The 20,140-nt window shown below is 44.4% G+C and overlaps 1 pseudogene; it reads right to left on the reverse strand.

Moving 5' to 3' along the window:
* Nucleotides 1-225: 225 nt before the first annotated feature.
* On the reverse strand, nt 226-334 carry LOC144252481 (small nucleolar RNA U13; annotated as a pseudogene).
* Nucleotides 335-20,140: the final 19,806 nt, after the last annotated feature.

Raw genomic sequence — 20,140 nt, forward strand, 5'->3', positions numbered from 1 at the left:
TAAATTGAAAATTAAACAGGACAGTATGTGATATGTATTGGAAGGTAATAAGAAAGATAATTCTTTTTGTTCTTTTTAGAAAATTTCTAGGGTGTCTCATTGGCCCCAGGAGGAGAGATCAGAGTAAGGTGGAATTATATCATTTATTAAAAAGAAATAAGAACTCAAGAGAGAAGGAAGGAGTTTAAATGTACCTAATAAAATACCTTCCTTAGCCTTTTTTGACAACAGATAAGTAATGTGCAAAGGTAGTGACAAGGTGTAAAGCAAGGCACATCTCCCACACCAGCCACATGAACACTCAATAATCATCACACTTATGAACCAAAAGTATCATTATTCTATTTTTATAAGTTACAATAAAGATTGTTGTCATGATGAAATAAATGATTAAAATTTAATTCATTTTTATATAGGTCATAAAATCATTGCAATCAAATATATCTTGGTTAGTATAACAGATTGAATCATATCATAACTTTATCATAATCATATCAAAACTTCATGATATACAAAGAAATTTGATGTCAGGAAAATATCTAAAAGAATGGTCTGAATACTTATTTTTGCTAATTTTTTTCATTTTTTTCTGAACCTTTCATTCTGTTATAATTCAGTTATGAATTTCATTTATCAATGAACATGTATGAAGTTCTAACATATATTTCAAACTAAATGTACTTGAGAATTTCACTTGAAGTATGCACTTTAGCATAAAATAGGAAGTTATATAAACTTATCCATATCCTTCTCGATTCTGACCATCCTTATTGCTATTCTCCTTTCAGTACTCGGAATCAAACTAAATATCTCTGCTCAGTCTTTGTCAGTGCCAGATTTAGTATTTGTGCCATTTAGTATTTGTTCTCTATCAAGTTTCTTAACCTTTTTGAGGCCATAGATTCCTTCTATGAATTTTGCTTAAAAATATTTACATCATAAAGTAGATACATAAAGAGGAAGAGCAGCGTGAGTTCCAAGAGGAGGAGGAGGATGAAGACATCACTATTGACCAGTGGGAGACCTGTGAGGAGAAGGAGGTTGGCCCTGGGGACAGCCAGAACTCCAACCAGCATCAGCAACTGAAATGGGAAAGCTCCACACTCAGCTACTGAGTGCAACCTGGACTCTTGCATCCCCACCTCAGAATGTCTGCTACCCGTCTCCCAGCTAGTAGGTCCTCCATGTAGAAAATATCTTCAGCCAGCAGGTCTGTGGACTCCCATTGCTAATTATCCTCCCATGCCCAGTGTGTGGGACTGTAGGCTCCCACCATTTGCCCACCCCTGCTGGGTCTCTTTACCCCAAAGCCAGGAGCTGGCTCTTCCTCCCTGCCACCTCCTGCCAGCACAGGGGCTGCAGCACCCCAGACTCCTGCCATCCAGTGAGATGCCCACCTCTTGCCCCTCCAGAAAAGTTGGAATGACTAGACTAGGTGACAAAGAATAAAACTTGGTAATCAATTTTTCTTTCTTGAAGGTCTTCATTTTTTTTCCAAATTAGTGCTTTTACAAGTGGTAGAAGGGGGTTAATATGTAGATAAACAATTGACTTTTTACTACTTGTTAAATACGTTGGAATTGTTCGTGTCCTTTGTGCTAGTGTACTCAGGACTAGGATGTGAAGTTCAGGGACAATGCTCCTGTTACTCCCCCTTGGGAAATCAGGAGGGGAGGCCTTCCCACTCTAGTCCAGGCATGAGGCCATGTAGCATTTGGTGTTGTTTTTGGGACCAGAACAGTGTTTTGTATTTGAAGTCTGGAAATGGGTCTTGTCTTTGGGATTCTTCCCACTTCTAGCGTTGTGTTTGGGATGGGAGCTGTGGGGTCCCTGGCCTCTCAGGACCAGCAGCTTCCTTTGATATCACCCAGGTCTTGTGTTCCTGTACTGAGGCTTCATAAATGTACATGATCCTGCTGGGGACATTCTCTGTGGATCATGGAAACTGACAGCTGTGGTGCAGATCACTTAACCACTTTGTTTTGGAGATAACAGTGGTTTTCTAAAGGATCTGCACTCATAATGGAGAAAGACAGAGTGCTATAATGTTCCAAAACAGTCTTCATCTACACCACCCCAGCCCCTGTGGGTTGCTCCTGCATAATGCTCCTGCATTGAGGTCAGATCCTCACTCCAGTAGCCAGGAGTCCTGCTGCTCTGATCCATGGGAAGGTGAAAGAGAGAAAGAAGTTGAGGCTAAAGCCACACAGAACTTTGCTCTTAATGTACATGTCAGATGTTAGACTGTAAACCTGGGAGTCATCCTGCACACTGCCCCTGTGACCTCACTGCTAGTATTAAGGATGGCTGTGCTGTTGTGTGGCTGCCCATCCACATGCAGTCTATGTAGATGCTGTCTAGACAGTGGTAGAAGGTAACACAGAGAGGGTTACACTATTTACTAAACCCTTTATTATGTAAAATCCATTAAAAATTAATAGTGCAGGACTTCCCTTCAATAAATTTGTAATCTAATAGAGGATTTGTAAATTAATATGCATATTAATTTTATATGGAGATATATATATATATATATATATATATATATATATATATACAGCACTATGATATATACACACACACATACACACACACACACACACACACACACATATATATATATAAACAATACTATGACAATGAAGCACAGAAATATTTTTAGATAACTAGTTTTTTAATCTTGTAAAAGAAAAAAAAACATTTAAAAAATTTAAAATGAACAGCATATATCCACAGATGTCATCATATGGTCTGTAGTGCCTTGGTGTTCCTTCCCAGACCTCATATGGTCTGTAGTCCCTTAGTGTTCCCCTTCATGGTGTACCACCTACTTTTCCTTGTTTGAACTCTACCCCATTAATAAAGCACCATTTAGCCTAAGATCCTCTCAGCTGTTTTCACTGATAATGATTGTATCAAAATTTCTATAGCTTGTTTCACCCTAAGAGGAATTAATATACTATGTTACCTAGTTAGTTGTCATGATTGTTCTGACAGTCTAACCTGCAGTCTTGTGTGGGAGAGGGGCCATAGCCTACAATATTTTTCCCCATTCCTGTGATCAAACAGGAATGATGCATGCCAACCAAGCGGTTTTATCAGTTAGAGTTAACAAGAGTTAAAAATAAGAATAATTTATTTTAAATTTAAAAATGCTTAGGGGGGACTGATGCCCTTCACAAAGGTTTTACTTACCTTTTCTTCACCAGTGAACTTTTTGTAATTTTCCTGTTACTGACCTTTCTCCTGTTTCCTAGAATACAGACATTGTTGGATCTTGCACTGTCATGGTTGGTCAGGAGTGAGCCCTCCAATATACCTGTATGAGAATCAATTAGAGTGCTTATTAAAGTGCATACTTTAATACTCTTTTACCTGAACTATTTACTTTTTTCCATTCATATCATTTTATTCCTTTTGTTCTTTTGTCACACTGCTGCTCCATTCTTTTATCAACTTTGAAACCCTTTCTATTTTCCCTTAATTTTTGCATGCAATTCTTAATTCACCTTTATACCACCATTTATCATATCTCTGTTTGTATATAAGGTATGTTAACACCAAATTCACATCTTCATACAAGTACTTTGTATTATAATTAACCTCTCCTTCCTGTTTTCTAAAGCTATAGTTAGTTGCAGATAGAGCAATTTTAGGGTGCTGGTTAGGAATATAGGCTGTGGATATATGCTGTTCATTTTAAAATTTTTTAAATGTTTTTTTTTTTCTTTTACAAGATAAAAAAACTAGTTACCTAAAAATACTTCTATGCTTCATTGTCATAGTAATGCTATATATATATATATATATATATATATATATATATATATATATATATATATAATGTGTTTATGTGTGTGTATGTATATATATCTCATAGTGCTGTTTTATATATATATATATCCATATAAAATTAATATGCATATTAATTTACAAATCCTCTATTAGATTACAAATTTCTTGAAAGGAGGGCCTGATTTATTAATTTTTAATGGATTTTACATAATAAAGGGTTCCGGTATATAGTGTATCAAGTAATAGGATGGTGGCAAAATTCCGTGACCATTGTGTCCAAAGTAGCAGGTTTTGGCAAGGGGCAAAGAAGGATAAGAAAAATAAAAACTCACACACAGACAAATGTTTTTTAAGATAAAGCTGGGGTCAGGTGGAATGCTCCTCTCTGATGGAGAAGCAGGTCTAAAGAAATCTTCCAGCAATCTTTATTTATATATGCCTCATCAGCATCTTTCTTTGTATTCATATCTTTATATGGCTAGCAACATCATGTAACTATTCACAGTTGCATTCCACAATTTCAGTGTGCAATATTAGGAGCTTTGTGTGGTTCTCAAGAAAGTCCATTGTGTGAAGTTACTGTTAGGTGCACAGGTTCAGGTGCAGCAGACTGGTGAACAATTGTGGTTTTTTAGCAAGAGAGTTCCTCTGTTCCCAGTAGCTGTGTGTCTGAGATCAAGATTGAGGCTGGGACTCTGGCACCTTTGCACAGAAACATTCCTAGGTAACAGGTATGCCACAGCCATGAGGTCATCAGAGACCCCAATCTCAGACACAGCTCTCCTATTCTCTGTCACTGCTCTCTACAGCAACCTTCACTTTAAGATTGTTTTTCTTAGGCTATTTATTTAATGTAAATTTTAACAGAAGGTAATTTAATATTCTCTATTATATTTCAGAAATTCTAATAAATCATTGATTGACCAGCACATTTTACCAGTTGGAATGAGTTGTCAGAAATGGTAATAGTGCTTTTAGATCCAACATGTGACAGACAGGTGTTGTGTAAGGTGTCTGTTCATCTTTGAATTTGATTGCTAGCAAATAATGAATAATGTAAAAGTTTGTGTTTTTTTTCCAAGTTTAAGTCACCATGAGTTAGTAGTCTAGGGAAATAAAACACTCTAAAAAGAAAGAGCCCAAAGTACCATCAGTCAAGGAAAGAAAAAAGGTGGCAAAGGCTTTTGGAGATTTGGGGACAGAAAGCCATGAAAACGAATCTAAAACCAAAGGGAAAGATGACAAAGACAGACAAAAAGTCTCCAGTGTTGCCCAACTAGGGATGGCATTTTCACTTGACAATACGATCAAGTGGCCAAGTCCTGCACGTGGGACTAGGAAAAAAATCCAGTAATGCAGAAGTGACTAAAGAGCAATATATGCCTGGAAGAGAATTCAGTGTGTTTGGACTTATCCAAGAGGTCTATGCACATATTGCCAGCATCAATCAAACACTTGACTCAATTAACAGGACTTTACATATACAGTAACAAACTGCAGTCCCTCCCAGCAGCAGTGGGCTGTCTAGTAAATCTCATGATACTGTATCTAAGTAAAAATTAATTAACCAGTCTGCCTGACTCTCTTGATAACATGAAGAAACTGCAGTTGCTTTATTTACAGCATAATAAACTGAGAGAAATTCCTTCAGTGGTGTATAGGTTAGATTCTCTCACCACTCACTACCTTCGCTTTAATAGTATAACTAATGTAGAAAAAGAGATAAGAAACCTGTCAAGACTCAGAAAACTTAGCCTTTGAGGGAACAAAATCAGACCTGCTGAAATTGGTAAGAGGATTTGAATTATTTCTTTTGATTTTAGTATGTGTTATGATTAATAATTTTTGAGTGCTTTTCCATATCAGAAAATTCCTAATATGGGTTGGGGTTATGGCTCAGTGATAGAATGTTTGCCTAGTATACATGAGGCCCTGGGTTCAATACTCAGTGCCATATATAAATAAATTAATTAATTAAAGTTATGGTGTAAAAAAACCTTAAAAAATTCTTTATACTTTTTTATAAGTTCTATTTTCCCTGTGATTTACTTAATGCTACATTTCTTAAGATTATTTTATAGGCTTAAAATAAGATAGAAAGTAGATGTAATTAGACATTTATCACAAACTGAATCTGCTCTGATTTTCATTGGAGAAAATGAATTTGAAAATGTTTGACTAATTTTAAGTTGTCATTTGTTTTTAAAGTATATATATATATATATATATATATATATATATATATATATATCTCCATATGTGTATCCACAAGAAAGTAATTAAGAAAATAAATGTAAATAACTAGCAGAAAAATCATTACAAGAAAAGGAGCAGGAGGAGAGGATGAGGGTAAGAATTTAGTACGGAACTGGAGCAAATCATACCCCATGCATTTGTAATCATGTCAAAAGGAATTCTAATGTATCACTAATATCTTCAATTTGTTTTTCATTTTGAGTGAATTTTAGATTTACAGCAAAACTGTAAAACCAGTAGAAGGTTCTCATATATCCTGCACTGAACTTGCCCTAATATTAACAAATAATTGTAAAAATCAAGAAATTAATATTGTTACAATCATTTTAACTTAATCATTTGTTTTATTGCACTTGTTTTTTATCTAATGTCCAATTTATGTTTCAAAATTCCACATTACATTTAATAGACATGTGTCTGTAACCTCCTCCAATCTGTGAAAATTTGAAACAATGAAAGTCTTTTAGTTGAAGGACTAAAATTCTTTCCTTTTTTAAAAGATTTTTTAGTTGTAGATGGACACAATATTCTTATTTTGTTTGTTTATATTTTTTATGAGGTGTCAGGGATCGAACCCAGTGCCTCATGCATACTAGTCAAGCATTCTACAACTGAGCCACAACCACGGCTCCTTTCCTTTTCTTTTATGACCTTGCTATGTTAAAAAGTCCTGCTCAGATATTTTGGACTGTGTCACTCATTTTTTATTTCTATGGTATTTTTGTGACTACTTTGAGTATATTTGTTTCTGCTGAAAATAACATAATAGTGATTATGGTGCCCTTCTCAATGAATTATATCAGAGGATGTATAATGTTGATAAGTCATATACTTATGACTTCTTTTGGGTACTGAGATTGAAATCAGGAGCACTTTACCACTGAGCTACATCCTCAGTCATGGTAATTATTTGAGGCTGGGTCTTGCTTAACTGCTGAGATTCTCACTAATTTACTAAAGCCAGGCTCATACTTGTGATCCTCCTGCTTCAAACTCTCAAGTTATAAGTGTGCACCACCTTGCCTGGTTTATTCTCCACTTTAAAGTTAATAATTTTCTTTTTTAATTAATAATTGTCTTGGTTGATGTTCATTTTAGTCCATGCAAATATATTGATTTTCCTTAATCTTTTGTCCACTATTTTTAGCACCCATTGTGGTCATTTCCTGCAACAATTATTACAGTATTCTAATGGTGATTTTTAAACAAATTGCATTATTTCATTCATTAATGTGAATTCTGTAAGGAAGAACTCTCCTATAGCAGTTTACTTATCAGTTTATACTCATTTTTTCCATTCTGTGAATTATAATTCACTATTTATATACATTTTATCATTCAAGCTATTCTGTCTTCTGTTACTGTAAACTCTTATGAGTCCATTCATGTGATTTTTGATGCATTATCATTTTTCAGTTGAGTTTTTTTACTATTTGACTTATATTTATCTATTTCAATTTTAATGAGTTTTTATTTATTTTAATTATATATAGCATTAGAATGTAGTTATGTACTTTGCTATGTCATACAGAGATGTGATATAACTTCTCATTTTTCTGAGCGTACATGTTGCAGAGTTATATTGGTCATGTAATCACGTATATACCTACAGTAATAATGTCTGTTTCATTCTACTGTCTTTCCTAGCCTCACATGCCCTCCCCTTCCCTCCCCTCCCATCACTTTTCTCTATCTAATCTAAGGTAATATAATTCTTCCCTAGTGCCACCACTTTATTGTGAAATAACATCCAATATTAGAGAAAACATTCAGCCTTTTGTTATGTGGGTTTGTCTTATTTCGCTTAGCATGATATTCTCCAACTTCAGTCATTACTACTAAATGCCATAATCTCACTCTTCTTTCAATCTAAGTAATATTCCATTGAAACACACACACACACACACACACACACACACACACACATATATATATATATATATATATATATATATATATATATATATATATATAACATTTTATTTATCCATTCATCTATTCAGGAACTATAGTATGCTGATTTTAAGTTCTTTGGATATAAACCAAGGAGTGGAATGTCTGGGTCAAATGCTGGTTCCATTCCCAGTTTTCCAAGGACTCTCCATACTGCTTTACATAGTGGTTGCACCAATTTTCAGTTTCACCAGCAATGTATGAGTGTGGCTTTTTCACCACATCCTCACAAACATTAGTTGTTGCCTGTATTCTTGATGATTGCAATTCTGACAGGAGTGAGAGGAAATCTTAAGAGTAGTTTTCATTTGTATTTCTCTAATTGCTAGAGGTATTGGAACACTTTTTCATGTATTTGTTGATCAATTGTCTTTCTTTTTCCATAAAGTATCTGTTCAGTTCCTTAGCCCATTTATTCGTTGGTTTATTTGTTTTTATGGTTCTAAGTTTATTGAGTTCTTAATATATCTTAGAGATGAGGGCTTTATTGGAGGTGCATGTGGTAAAGATTTTCTCCCAGTCTGCAGGTGCTCTCCTCACTTTACTGTTTCCTTTGCTGAGAAGAAGCTTTTTAATTGGAACCCATCCTATTTATTTATTCTTGATTTTACTTCTTGCACTTTATGAGTCTTGTTAAGGAAGTCAGATCCTAGGCTGAAGTGGTGAAGATTTGGGGTTATTTTTTTCTAGTGCCTAAAACTTTGATACTCTTTGATTTGATTTTTATGCAGGGTGAGAGATGGAGGTTTAATTTCATTTGGCTACATGTGGATTTCCAGTTTTGCCAGCACCATCTGTTGAAAGAATAGGGTATCTTTTTTTTTCCAGTGAATGTTTTGTCTAGTATGAGATAACCATATTTAAATTATGTGGGTTTGTCTCTGTGTCCTCTATTTTATACCATTGATCTACATGTCTATTTTGGTGCCAATACCATGCCATTTTTGTTACTATAGCTCTGTAGTATGGTTTAAGTTCTGGTATTATGATGCCTCCTGTTTCAGTTTTCTCACTAAAGATTGCTTTCACTATTCTGGGTCTCTTATTTTACCAAAAAATATATCATAATTGCCTTTTCTATTTCTATGCAGACTTTTGTAAGGATTTTAATAGAAATTGCATTATTTCTGTATGATGTTTTTGGTAGTATGGCCATTTAAACAATATTAATTCTGCCTATTGAGGAACATCTTTCCATCTTCAGAGGTTTTCCTCAATATCTTTATTTAGGTTCTCTACTTTTTATTGTAGAGCTTTTTTTACCTTTTTTGATAGATTTTTTCCAGATATTTAATTTTTGAGGCTATTGTGAATGGAATCATTTACATAATTTCTTTTTCAGTGGATTCATTGCTGATATATAGGAATGCATTTGATTTATGGGTGTTGATTTTGTATCCTGATACTTTGCTGAATTCATTTATTAGTTATAGAAGTTTTCTGATGGAATTTTTTAGGGTCTTATAAATGTCATCAGCAAATAGTGATAGTTTGAATTCTTCTTTTCCTATGTGTGTCCATTTAATTTCTTTTGCTTACCTGATTTCTCTGGCTACAATTTCAATGATTATGTTGAATAGAAGTGGTGAAAGAGGGCATTCCTGACTAGTTCCAGTTTTTAGAGGAATGCTTCCAATTTTTCTCCATTTATAGTGATGCTGGCATTGGGCTTAGTGTAGACAGCTTTTACAATGTTGAAGTATGATCCTACTATTCCTAGTTCTTCTATTGTTTTGAACATGAAATGATTCTATATTTTTCAGCATCTATAGAGAAAATTGTATGATTCTTGTCTTTAAGTCTATTGATGTGATGTATTAGATTTATTGATTTCCATATGTTGAACCAAACTTTCATCCCTGGGATGAACCCCACGTGGTCATGGTGCACTGTATTTTGGTGTGTTTTTTGTATTCAATTTGTCAGGAACTTATTGAGAATTTTTGTGTCTATGATCATCAGGGGTATTGGTCTTAAGCTTTTTCCTTGATGTGTCTTTGTCTGCAGTTGGTATCAGAGTGATAACAGCCTCATAGAATGAGTTCAGAAGGGTTCCTTCCTTTTCTATTTCATAGAATAATTTGAGGAATATTGGTATTAGTTCTTCTTGCAAGGTCTGGTGGAATTCAGCTGAGAATCTATCTGCTTTTGGGCTTTTCTTGGTTGATAGGCTTTTGATGGCATCTTCTATTTCCTTGCCTAAAATTGATCTATTTAAGGGCTGAGGTTGTGGCTCAGTGGTACAGTGCTCACCTTCCCATGTGAGGCACTGGGTTTGATGCTTAGCATCACATAAGTAAATAAATAAAATAAAGGCACTGTGTCCACCTACAAAAAAATTCTTAAAAATTGATATATTTTAATTTTATATGTCCACCTGATTCAGTTATGTTTGTAGAAAATATGGTTTGTGGAAATTTGTTGATGCTTGAATCAAATGTATGAAATATGATATGTCAAGAGCTTTGTAATGTTTTGAACAACTAATAATAAAAAAAATTAAAAAAAACTAAAAAAGATTTTCTCTTTTATTTGAAACTAAAATATATATATAAATATATAAAACATTGAATTATATTACATTGAATGATTTCCAAATATTAGGCCATGTTGTGTATCTGGAATAAGTCTCATTTGATAAGGAGAGAGAGCTCTATAATTTACATTTTGCTATTGCCTCTTTAATATCAAGGTAATGCTACTCTCCTGAGTTTGGAAATGCCCTGGGTGCTCTGGGGAGCTCCCCCTGACACCCATGTTAGAGAGGCCGCTGCCCTGGAGGGGGGAGTGCCCCTCTGCCCTGGGTGCACTGGGGAGCTCCCCCCAACACTCAGGTTAGAGGGGCCTCCCCCTTGGAGGAGGCAGTGCCCCTCTGCACTGGATGTATTGGAGAGCTTCCCGACACCGAGGTTGGAGGGGCCTCACCCCTGGAGGGGGCAGTGCCATATATCCCGGGTGCAGAGAGGGGATCTCCCTCCCACACACATTCAGGTTAGAGGGCCCTTGACCCTGGAGGGTGGAGTGCCCTCTCCCCTGGGTGCAGAGGGATGAGATTCCCCCACACACACCAAGGTTAGAGCGGCCTTCCCCCTGGAGGGGGGAGAGCCCTCTCCCCTGGGTGCAGAGGGGGGGAAGCTCACCCCCACACACCCAAGTTAGAGGGGCCTCCCCCCTTGAGTCCGGAGAGCCCTCTTCCCTGGATGTGCAGGGGAGCTCCCCCACACACACACCCAGGTTTGTGGTGAATCCCCCCCCAAGGGGGGAGTGCCCTCTCCCCTGGGTGTGGGCAGAGCTCCCCCCGAAAACCTAGGTTAGAGGGGCCTCCCCCCCAGGAGGGAATGCCCTCTCTCCTGGGTGCTGAGGTGGAGCTCCCACCCCCCTCACACCAAGGTCGGAGGGGCCTCCTCCCCCAGGGGGGAGTGCCCTCTCCCCTAGCTGCGGAGTGGGGGCGGGAGCTCCCTCCCACTGTCCAACCCAGACACCCAGGTTGGTGAAGCCTCCCCCACGGAGGGGGGAGTGCCCTCTGCCCTGGGTGAGGGGTGGAGGGGGAGCTTCCCCCCACTGGACAGCCAGGTTGGAGGAGCCTCCCCTCTGGAGGGGGCAGAGCCCTCTCCCCTGGGTGCCGGGTGGTGTGGGGAGCTCACCTCCCCAACTCTCACACCCAGATTCCAGGGGCCTCTTCCCCGAGGGTAAAGGTTAGGGTTAGAGTGCGGAGTGCCCCTCTGCCCTGAGTGCGAAAGGGAGCTCCCTTTGACACCCAGGTTAGAGGCGCCTCCCCCCTGGAGGGGGGAGTGCCCCTGCGCCCTGGGTGCGCTGGGGAACACCCCCCGGCACCCAGGTTAGAGGGGCCTCTCCACTGGAGGTGGGTGTGCCTCTCAACCTGGGTATGCTGGAGAACTCTTCCTGAATCCCAGGTTGGAGAGGCGACATCCCTGGAGGGAGCAGTGCTCTCTATGCTGGGTGCGCTGGGGAGATCCCCTGGACACCCAGGTTAGAGGGGCCTAGCCCCTGGAGTGGGGAGTGCCCTCTCCCCTGGGTGTGGAGTCGGGGGAGCACCCCCCCAACACCCAGGTAATTGGGGCCTTCCCCTGGATTTGGGAGAGCCCTCTCCCCTGGGTGCGGAGTGGGAGCTCACCCCCAACACACCCAGGTTAGTGGGGCATCCTTCCCAGAGGGGGGAATGCCCTCTACCTGCGTGTGGAGGTGGAGCTTCCACCCCGGCAACACTCAGGTCTGAGTGCCCTCCTCCCCAGACTAGGGAGTGCCCTCTCCCCTAGGTGAGGGGTGAGGGGCGGGAGCTCCGCCCCCCACCCCAACACCCAGGATGGAGGGGGCCTACCTCCCCCCCCAGGGGGGAGTGCCCTCTCCTCTGGGTGCAGAGGGGTGGATCTCCCTCCCCCACACCCAGGTTAGAGGGGCCTCACCTCTGGAGGGGGTAGTGCCCTCTCCCCTGGGTGCAGAGGGGGGAGCTTCCCCCCACACACCCAGGTTAGTGGGGCATCCCCCTGAGGTGGGAATGCCCTCTCCCCTAGGGGCGGAGGTGGAGCTCCCACCCCCCCACTCACCCAGGTCGGAGGGTCCCCCCCTAGGGGGGGGAGTGCCCTCTCCCCTAGGTGCAGGGTGGGAGGGCGGTAGCTCCCCTCCCGCACCCTGGCATCCAGGTTGGTGGGGCCTCCCCGGTAGATGGGTGAGTGCCCTCTGCCCTGGGTGCGTTTTGAGGGGGAGCTCACCTCCCCACTCTAACATCCAGTTTCCAGGGGCCTCCCCCAGGAGGGTTACGGTTAGGGTTAGAGGGGGGAGTGCCCCTCTGCCCTGTGTACACTGGGAAGCTCCCCTGGACCTCCAGCTTAGAGGGGCCTCCCCCCTGGAGAAGGGGTGCCCCTCTGCCCTGGGTGTGCTGGGGAGCTCCCTGGACACCTAGGTAAGTGGGGCCTCCCCCCTGGATTGGGGAGGGCCCCTCTGCCCTGGGTGCGCTGGGGAGCTACCCCTGACAGCCAGGTTAGAGGGGCCTCCCGCCTGGACCACGGAGTGCCCTCTCCCCTGGGTGTGGAGAGGGCGAGCTCCCCCACAACACCCAGGTTAGAAGGGTCTCCCCCCTGGAAGGGGGAGTACCCTCTCCCCTGGGTGCAGAGCCAGGGAGCTCTTCCCCCCTGTCACCCAGGTTAGAGGGGCCTCCCCCCTGAAGGGGGGAGTGCCCTCTCCTCTGGGTGCATAGGGGGGGAGCTCCCCCCACACACACACACCCAGGTTAGAGGGGCCTCCACCTTGGAGTCAAGAGTGCCCTCTCCCCTGGGTGCAGGTGTGAGCTCCCTCCACAAACCCAGTTAAGAGGGGCCTCCCCCGTGGAGGGGGTAGTGCCCTCTCCTCTGGGTGCGGAGGGGAGAGCTTCCACCCACCTGACACCCAGGTTAGAGGGGCCTCCCCCCTGTAGGGGGGATTGCCCTCTCCGCTAGGTTTGGGGAGGATGAGGAGGGTGCTCCCCCCTCCCCGAAATCCAGGTCCCAGGGGCCTCCCCGTGGAAGTGGGAGTGCCCTCTCCTTTGGGTATGGGGTCGGGGGTGGAGCTCCCCACCCATCCCCACAACCAGGTCTGAGGGGCCTCCCCCCGGGAGGTGATAGTGCCTTCTCCCCTGGGTGCAGGGGGTAGCTTCCCGCTCCTCACCCCGACACCCAGGTCCCAGGGGCCTCTCCCCGGAAAGGGGGAGTGCCCTCTCTCATGGGTGCAGGGGTGGTGGAGCTCCCCCCCACCCCAACACCCAGGTCCGAGGGGCCTCCCTCCGGAGGGGGGAGTACTCTCTCCCCTGGGTGCGAAGGGTGGTGGATTTCTCGCCGCCACCCCGACACCCAGGTCCCAAGGGCCTCCCCCAGAGGGGAGAGTGCCCTCTCCCCTGGGTGCAGGGGGAGCTTCCCCCTTCACCCAGACACCCAGGTCCCAGGGCGCTGCAGAGGAATTAGGGCCTGGAAGGCAGTCAACCAAGATGGGCCATCCTCTCAGGTACTGTGCTGTCCCTGGGCCTGAGGATGGCAGGCTGGGGGTGGCAGCAGCAAGTGTCAGGGGAGCCATAGTAGCCACAGTACAAAAGAGGCTGCAGGGCGCTCGGAGCCTTCCTGGCCCATGTTCCTCACCTCCTGCAGGAGGGACAGGAAAGTGCTCAGTTGCTGCTGGTTGGAGCCGGTGAGGCCCACCTGGCTTTCCCTTGTTCCTCCTGCAGGCAGAGCTTCAGGCTGAGGCTCCTTGCTGGGAAGTGGCACCCTTCATGATTGGTAGCAGGAGTCAGGGCACTCAGGCTGGGCAGGTGGGACGGGCCCAGAGCTGAGAGGGAGGCCCCTCCTCAGCCTTCTTCTGAACTCCTGAGGCAGACTCTGGGGCAGATTTCAAGCTCCTCCCCATGGTTGGCAGTGGCCCCTGAGGGGACCTCTACAGGTGAGGCTTTTGGCCCTATGTGGGCTGGGGAGTCCATGGATGTGAGGTATTCACTCTGCTGGACAGACACAGGTTCCAGAGGGCAGGAAACTTTTCTTCCCCCTGTATTTTCTAAAGATGTGTTTGTTGAAATACAATTGTCCTGTAATAGACTTCACATATTTAGGAGTGTGCAGTTTGGTAAATTTGATATATGTATATACCCATGATTTATTTTGCCACAATCATAGTGAACCCCTCTCTTATTATCCCAAACATTTCTCTAGCCCTTTCCTAATGCCTTGCTAAGCCCCCACTCCCCAGCCACCCACCCCAAAGCAACCACTGGTCTCTTCTCAGTTGCCATACATTATTTTGTATTTTTTAGTGCTTTACCTAAATGAAAGCCTACAGCATGCATACATTGTGTGTAACTTCTGTAACTTCGCATGATAATTATGATATTTTTCCAAGTTGGCCAGCACCACACTCCACATGGTGGGGGTGGGAGCTGTGCTGATGGCTGGGGTTCCTGGAGGGGCCACAGTCTTCTGTCCCAAGGTAGTGAGAACCTGTGTGGTCCCCCTCCACCATCATTTGCACCTGTGGGTTCCCAGGTGTTTTTCAGAGCCCTGATAGCCTCATTCTTGGTGGCAGGTGTTTTAATAAGGTGCCCTGCATTGCAGTCCCCCTAGTCCAAAGCTACATCATGATTTTGTAGCTGGAAAAGCCCAGGATCAACCAGAGTGGAGTCCACTGCTTTGCCTAAACTGCTTCTAAATTTCAGAGCTCTTAGGGGTTTTCCTGTTCCCTGAGCTTGGAATCATCAGCACAATCACATGAGAAGTGTAGTTCCTGGGGGATGAATCTGAAGACCCCAGGGTAACAGCCGCTCTGCATGGGGAGGCCTCCTTACCTTCCTGGACACTCCTTACTGCGGCTGATGTACCCACCTTCTTTCCCTCTGAGGTTTTGGGAGATCCTGTTTCTGAGAGGGCTTCTTCCTTGCCTGGTGTCATCATGCTCTTTGGAAACCAATTCAGGGTCTTTCCACCTTTCCCTGACTGATCTGTGGGTCTGAGCTATGTCTTTTGGCTCACTCCATAGGAGGACAGTGTTCCTGCTGTTGTTGCCCAGAATTTGTGCAGTGCTACCATTTGTTTGTTTGCTTTGTTTATTTCACACTGGAATCAAACCCAGGGCTGTGTGTGTGCTAAGGACATGCTCTACCACTGAGCCACACCCTCAGTAGCCCCCAATTCTTGAATTTGACTCTCCCTTACCTCTCTTGCTTGTTCTGAAAATGGGTTTCTGAGCTTGAGCCTGAGTTGGGTGTCCCTTAGCTATGACCAGCTTCATTGGGCTCCACAGGCTCCCTGCTATCTGAGATGGTTGCATATTGAGGAGTGAGAGGAACCAAACCCAGAGCAGGAGAGCCTGGAGGTGGACACAGCCCACCTGTAGCAGAAGTTCATTGAAGTGAACCCCTCTGACCTGGGCACAGTTTTCACAGGTGAGAGGCCAGAGCCAGCTGGAGGCCACATGGCTCCCAATATCTTCAAACTTGTGGAGAGACAGCATTGTTGCACAGTGTCCCCCTTCTGAACAAGAAGATGACATGTGGCACTAACATACAAAGGACTAGCATATGCCCCTAAAACGCCAAAGATGCTATTTGTTTCCTCAATTGGAAAACCACATGCATTTGTCCTGCTGGCTCAGCAACCCAGATGCCTACCTTTAGCCACTGGGGCCCTGGCTCTGGCCCCACCAAGCTTCCTAACTTGAGCCACCTGGTATGTTCTTAACCCTGCAGGTGTGGCACCATGGCCAGCTACCAAAAGGTTTTGTAACTCCTGTGCTACTGGAACTGGCATACCTGGTAGTTCATTGACCAACTGGTAGTTCAACTGACCTGGTAGTTCATTCTCATCTGCTCTGAGGTAAATGGCTGCTACCTCAGCAATGAACTTAAGGAGGAGGTGTGTACAGGGCTGCTACCCAAAAGAGCCAGCTGTGGTGGTGACAGAGGGCCCAGTCTCTTGGCCCTGATGTTTGTAGACACACTTTAGCACACTCATCATGGCAAATGAGGCTTACCCCAGGAGTGGTGGCCTTCTTCAGCCTGGCCTGATGTGGATAGACCTGTGCAGTCTGTACTGACAGGTTGGGCTGCTGCTCCATTCCACCATCTGCTGCATTCTGACTGAGAGCCTGAGGAATCCTGGAGGGAGGTGATAGAGAGCAAGTGTCAGGGAATACCACAGGAAGGGACAAGGTTGTTGCTGAAGTTTTCACACATGAGACACAAGGACACTCTTCTATAAAGAACAGCAGCTGGTTAACTAAAGGATCCTTGTAGTGGTGTCAGGTCACTGGATCTGTTGGTAGTGAAATTGGGTCCTTGGACTGATGAAGGGACCCACTGCACACAGGGCTAACACTGTCCTAGCTGGCAGTGGTCACTGTCAGACCATAGCAGGGAGAGGACCACCCTGCTCTGAAGCCTTCATCAGCATCTTCTGTGGCTTTGTCGTTGCTCAAGGGATCCATGGTCTAGGGAATTGGATCCAGGGTGTTATTAGCAACTGACCATCTTTACCATAAAAGGAAATAAAAGATTTTGAATTGTGTCATCTTTCCAGTTTCTAGGTTTTGGGGTAAAGCAGGAGAAATTTGTACACCATATACTTCCCAAGTGACTAGGACCTGAGGTTGCTTTGCCACACTGCTCTCATGGATGGATTATTTGATAAAGTTAACTATAAAGGATTTATTAGAAAAGTGCTATTTCTTGGACATGGAACAACATCAGATTTACAGTGGTTTCTAAGTGCTTACAAGTTTTTTTTTTGTTTTGTTTTGTTTTTGTTTCCTTTTTTTTTCTGGTCACAAACACATGCACCATTTTCTTACAACAGGGCCCAGGGGTTACTAAGACTAGCATTGTTCACAGCTGCTTCTGCCCCATTTATCCTCTTGGAAGCAGTGAGGATTCTCATCCCTAGTGATCCTTTCTTCCTGTGCATTGCAGGTGAACACAATCCATGCTGCCAATCCTGTGGAACATGCCAGCCACATGGCTGCCCAACCACACTTTGTTCACCCTAAGCAATGCTTTTTTGTTTACCGGTCAGGCCACAACCTGCTCAGTCCTCAATCATTCACAGGAAGGACGTGGGAGGCACCTAGGTGCAAACACTAAGCATCACACAGAGCTTAGGCAGATATCCCTGACCCACCTGGCTGGGAGCATGGAAACACTGTTCCCACTCCCGATCGCACATGAGGAAATGATTGCCTGCCCACAGCCACAGTGACCCAGCAAGTTTGAGAACATGCAAAGCTGTTCATTGCACTTTTTAGTCTCTGAGGGTCATGTGGAGTGTGCCAACCTAGGATAGCCAGTGACAGGTGGGAAGCCTCAATCTTGGTGACCTCCCTGCAGCCCTGTTTGTCCTTTTTTCTCCCTTGACAGTCATCCTGAATCCTGTCACCATGGTGATTGTTGTTTGCATCTACTTCATGGTGTTTATGATCATCCTGGGGGTGTTTCAGATCTGGGCTGCACATCAGTGAACCTCGCAGGACCAGGACACGGGGAAGGAGAATGAGATGGATGGCAATGACTCTGCCTTGACCATCACCATGAACTCCAAAAGGAGGTAGGAACAGACAGGGCCCCAGGCTACAGAGCACTGTAGGCCAGGCTCCTCCATGTTCATGTGCCTGCACCTTATAACCACACAACTCGGTGAGCTAGAATCCTCAAATCCAGAGGGGGAATCTGAGGCTCAGTGAGGCCTTACTGAAGTTCATACAACCTAGTAAGTGTAAGTGCAGAGATGAGCTGGCTTCAGGCTGGTGCTCCTCCCACTCTATGCAGAGACAGTGCTCCAAGGAGGGAACTGAGCATCCCCATCCAGGAGCTCTCTGCATGCCTGGACTCCATGGAGAGGCCACTTCCAGCGAGGCCTAGGCCCCTTTCCCTGGACAGTCTCCCTCACTGGGGGACATCTCCCTTCTGCTGCTGCTCCTGGAAGGTGGACACTGGATGACTTGGCCATGAGCTGGACTCGCACATCCTTCTCTTTGCAGACCTACAGGAACCAGCACAGTGGTAAGTAGGAGGAGGAGGAAGAGAAAGAGCAGTGTGAGGCTGGAGAGGAGGAGGAGGAAGACATCACTATTGACCAGTGGGAAGTCTGTGAGGAGAAGAAGGGTGGCCCTGGGGACGTCTAGAACTTCAACCAGCATCAGCAGCTAGATTGGGAAAGCTCCACACTCAGCTACTGAGTGCAATCTGGACTTTTCCATCCATACCTCAGAATGTCTGCTACCCAGCTCCTAGCCAGCGGGTCCTCCATGTACAAAATATCTTCAGCCAGCAGGTCTGAAGACCCCCATTGCTGATTATCCGCCCAGTGTGTGGAAATCTAACTCCCACCATCTGCCCACCCCTTCTGGATCTCTTTTTCCCAAAAGCCAGGAGCTAACTCTTCCTCCCTGCCATGTCCTGCCAGCTCAGGGGATGCAGCAATTCAGGCTCCTACCATCCAGTGAGTTGCCCACATCTTGCACCTCCAGAAAAGTTGCAGTGACTAGACTAGCTGACAAAGAGTAAAAATTGGTAATCATTTTTTTTTCTTTTTCTTTTTGAAGGTTGTGGTGAGCCGTTTCTGTGAACTGTGGCCGCCATTACAAGATGGCGCTGGTTTCCCCTGTAGTCTGTGACAAACAACTCCTTATCAGAATGAGTTGGCACGCTGTGACTTGGCACCCTATGAGAAAAGTCCACGTGGCAGCTTCGCATTGGGGCTTGAGGTGCTTTATTAAGGCTGGGAGGGGCATCCAGGGGATAGAAGAAAAAGTATCAAGGACCTGAATAAACTGCTGAGAGAAGATTCCCGAGTTGCGTCTTCCTTGCGGGCAAGGGGTCGCGACAGAAGGTCTTTATTTATTTTTCCAAACTAGTGCTTTTACAAGTGGTAGAATGGGGTTAATATGTAGATGATCAACTGACTTTTTAATGCTTTGTAAATACATTGTAATTCTCTGTGTCCTTTGTGCTAATGTACTCAGGACTAGGAGGCCAAGTGCAGTGACTCTGCTTCTGTTACCTCTCCCTAGGGAAACTAGGAGGGGAGGCCTACTCACTCTGGTCTAGGCATGAGGCTATGCAGGATTTGGTGTGCTGTTTGGGACCAGAGTAGTGGTTTGTGTTTGAAGTCTGGAAATGGGTCTTCGTCTTTGGTGTTCTTCACACTTCTAGCATCATGTTTGGGATGGGATCTATGGGGTCCCTGGCTTCTCATGCACTCCTCTCAGGACCAGAAGCTTCCTTTTATGTCACCCAGGCTTTGTGTTTCTGTACTGAGGCTTTATAAATGTACATTTTCCTGCTGGTGAAGTTCTCTGTGGTTCATTGAAACTGAAAGCTGTGGTGAGATCACTTGACCACTTGGTTTTGGAGATAGCAGTGCTTTCCTGAGGGATATGCACTCATAATGGAGGAAGGCAGTGTGCTACAATGTTCCAAAACAGTCTGCATCTACCCCACCCCAACCCCTGTGGGTTGCTCCTGCAGAATGCCCCTGCATTGGGGTCAGATCCTCACTCCAGTAGCCACGAGTCTTGCTGCTCTGATCCATGGGAAGATCAAGGAGATAAAGAATTTGGGGCTAGAGCAACGAAGAACTTTGTTCTTCATGTACATGTCAGATGCTAGACTGTA

This window comes from Urocitellus parryii, unplaced genomic scaffold (genome assembly GCF_045843805.1).
Source record: "Urocitellus parryii isolate mUroPar1 unplaced genomic scaffold, mUroPar1.hap1 Scaffold_43, whole genome shotgun sequence".
Classification (NCBI taxonomy): Eukaryota; Metazoa; Chordata; class Mammalia; order Rodentia; family Sciuridae; genus Urocitellus; species Urocitellus parryii.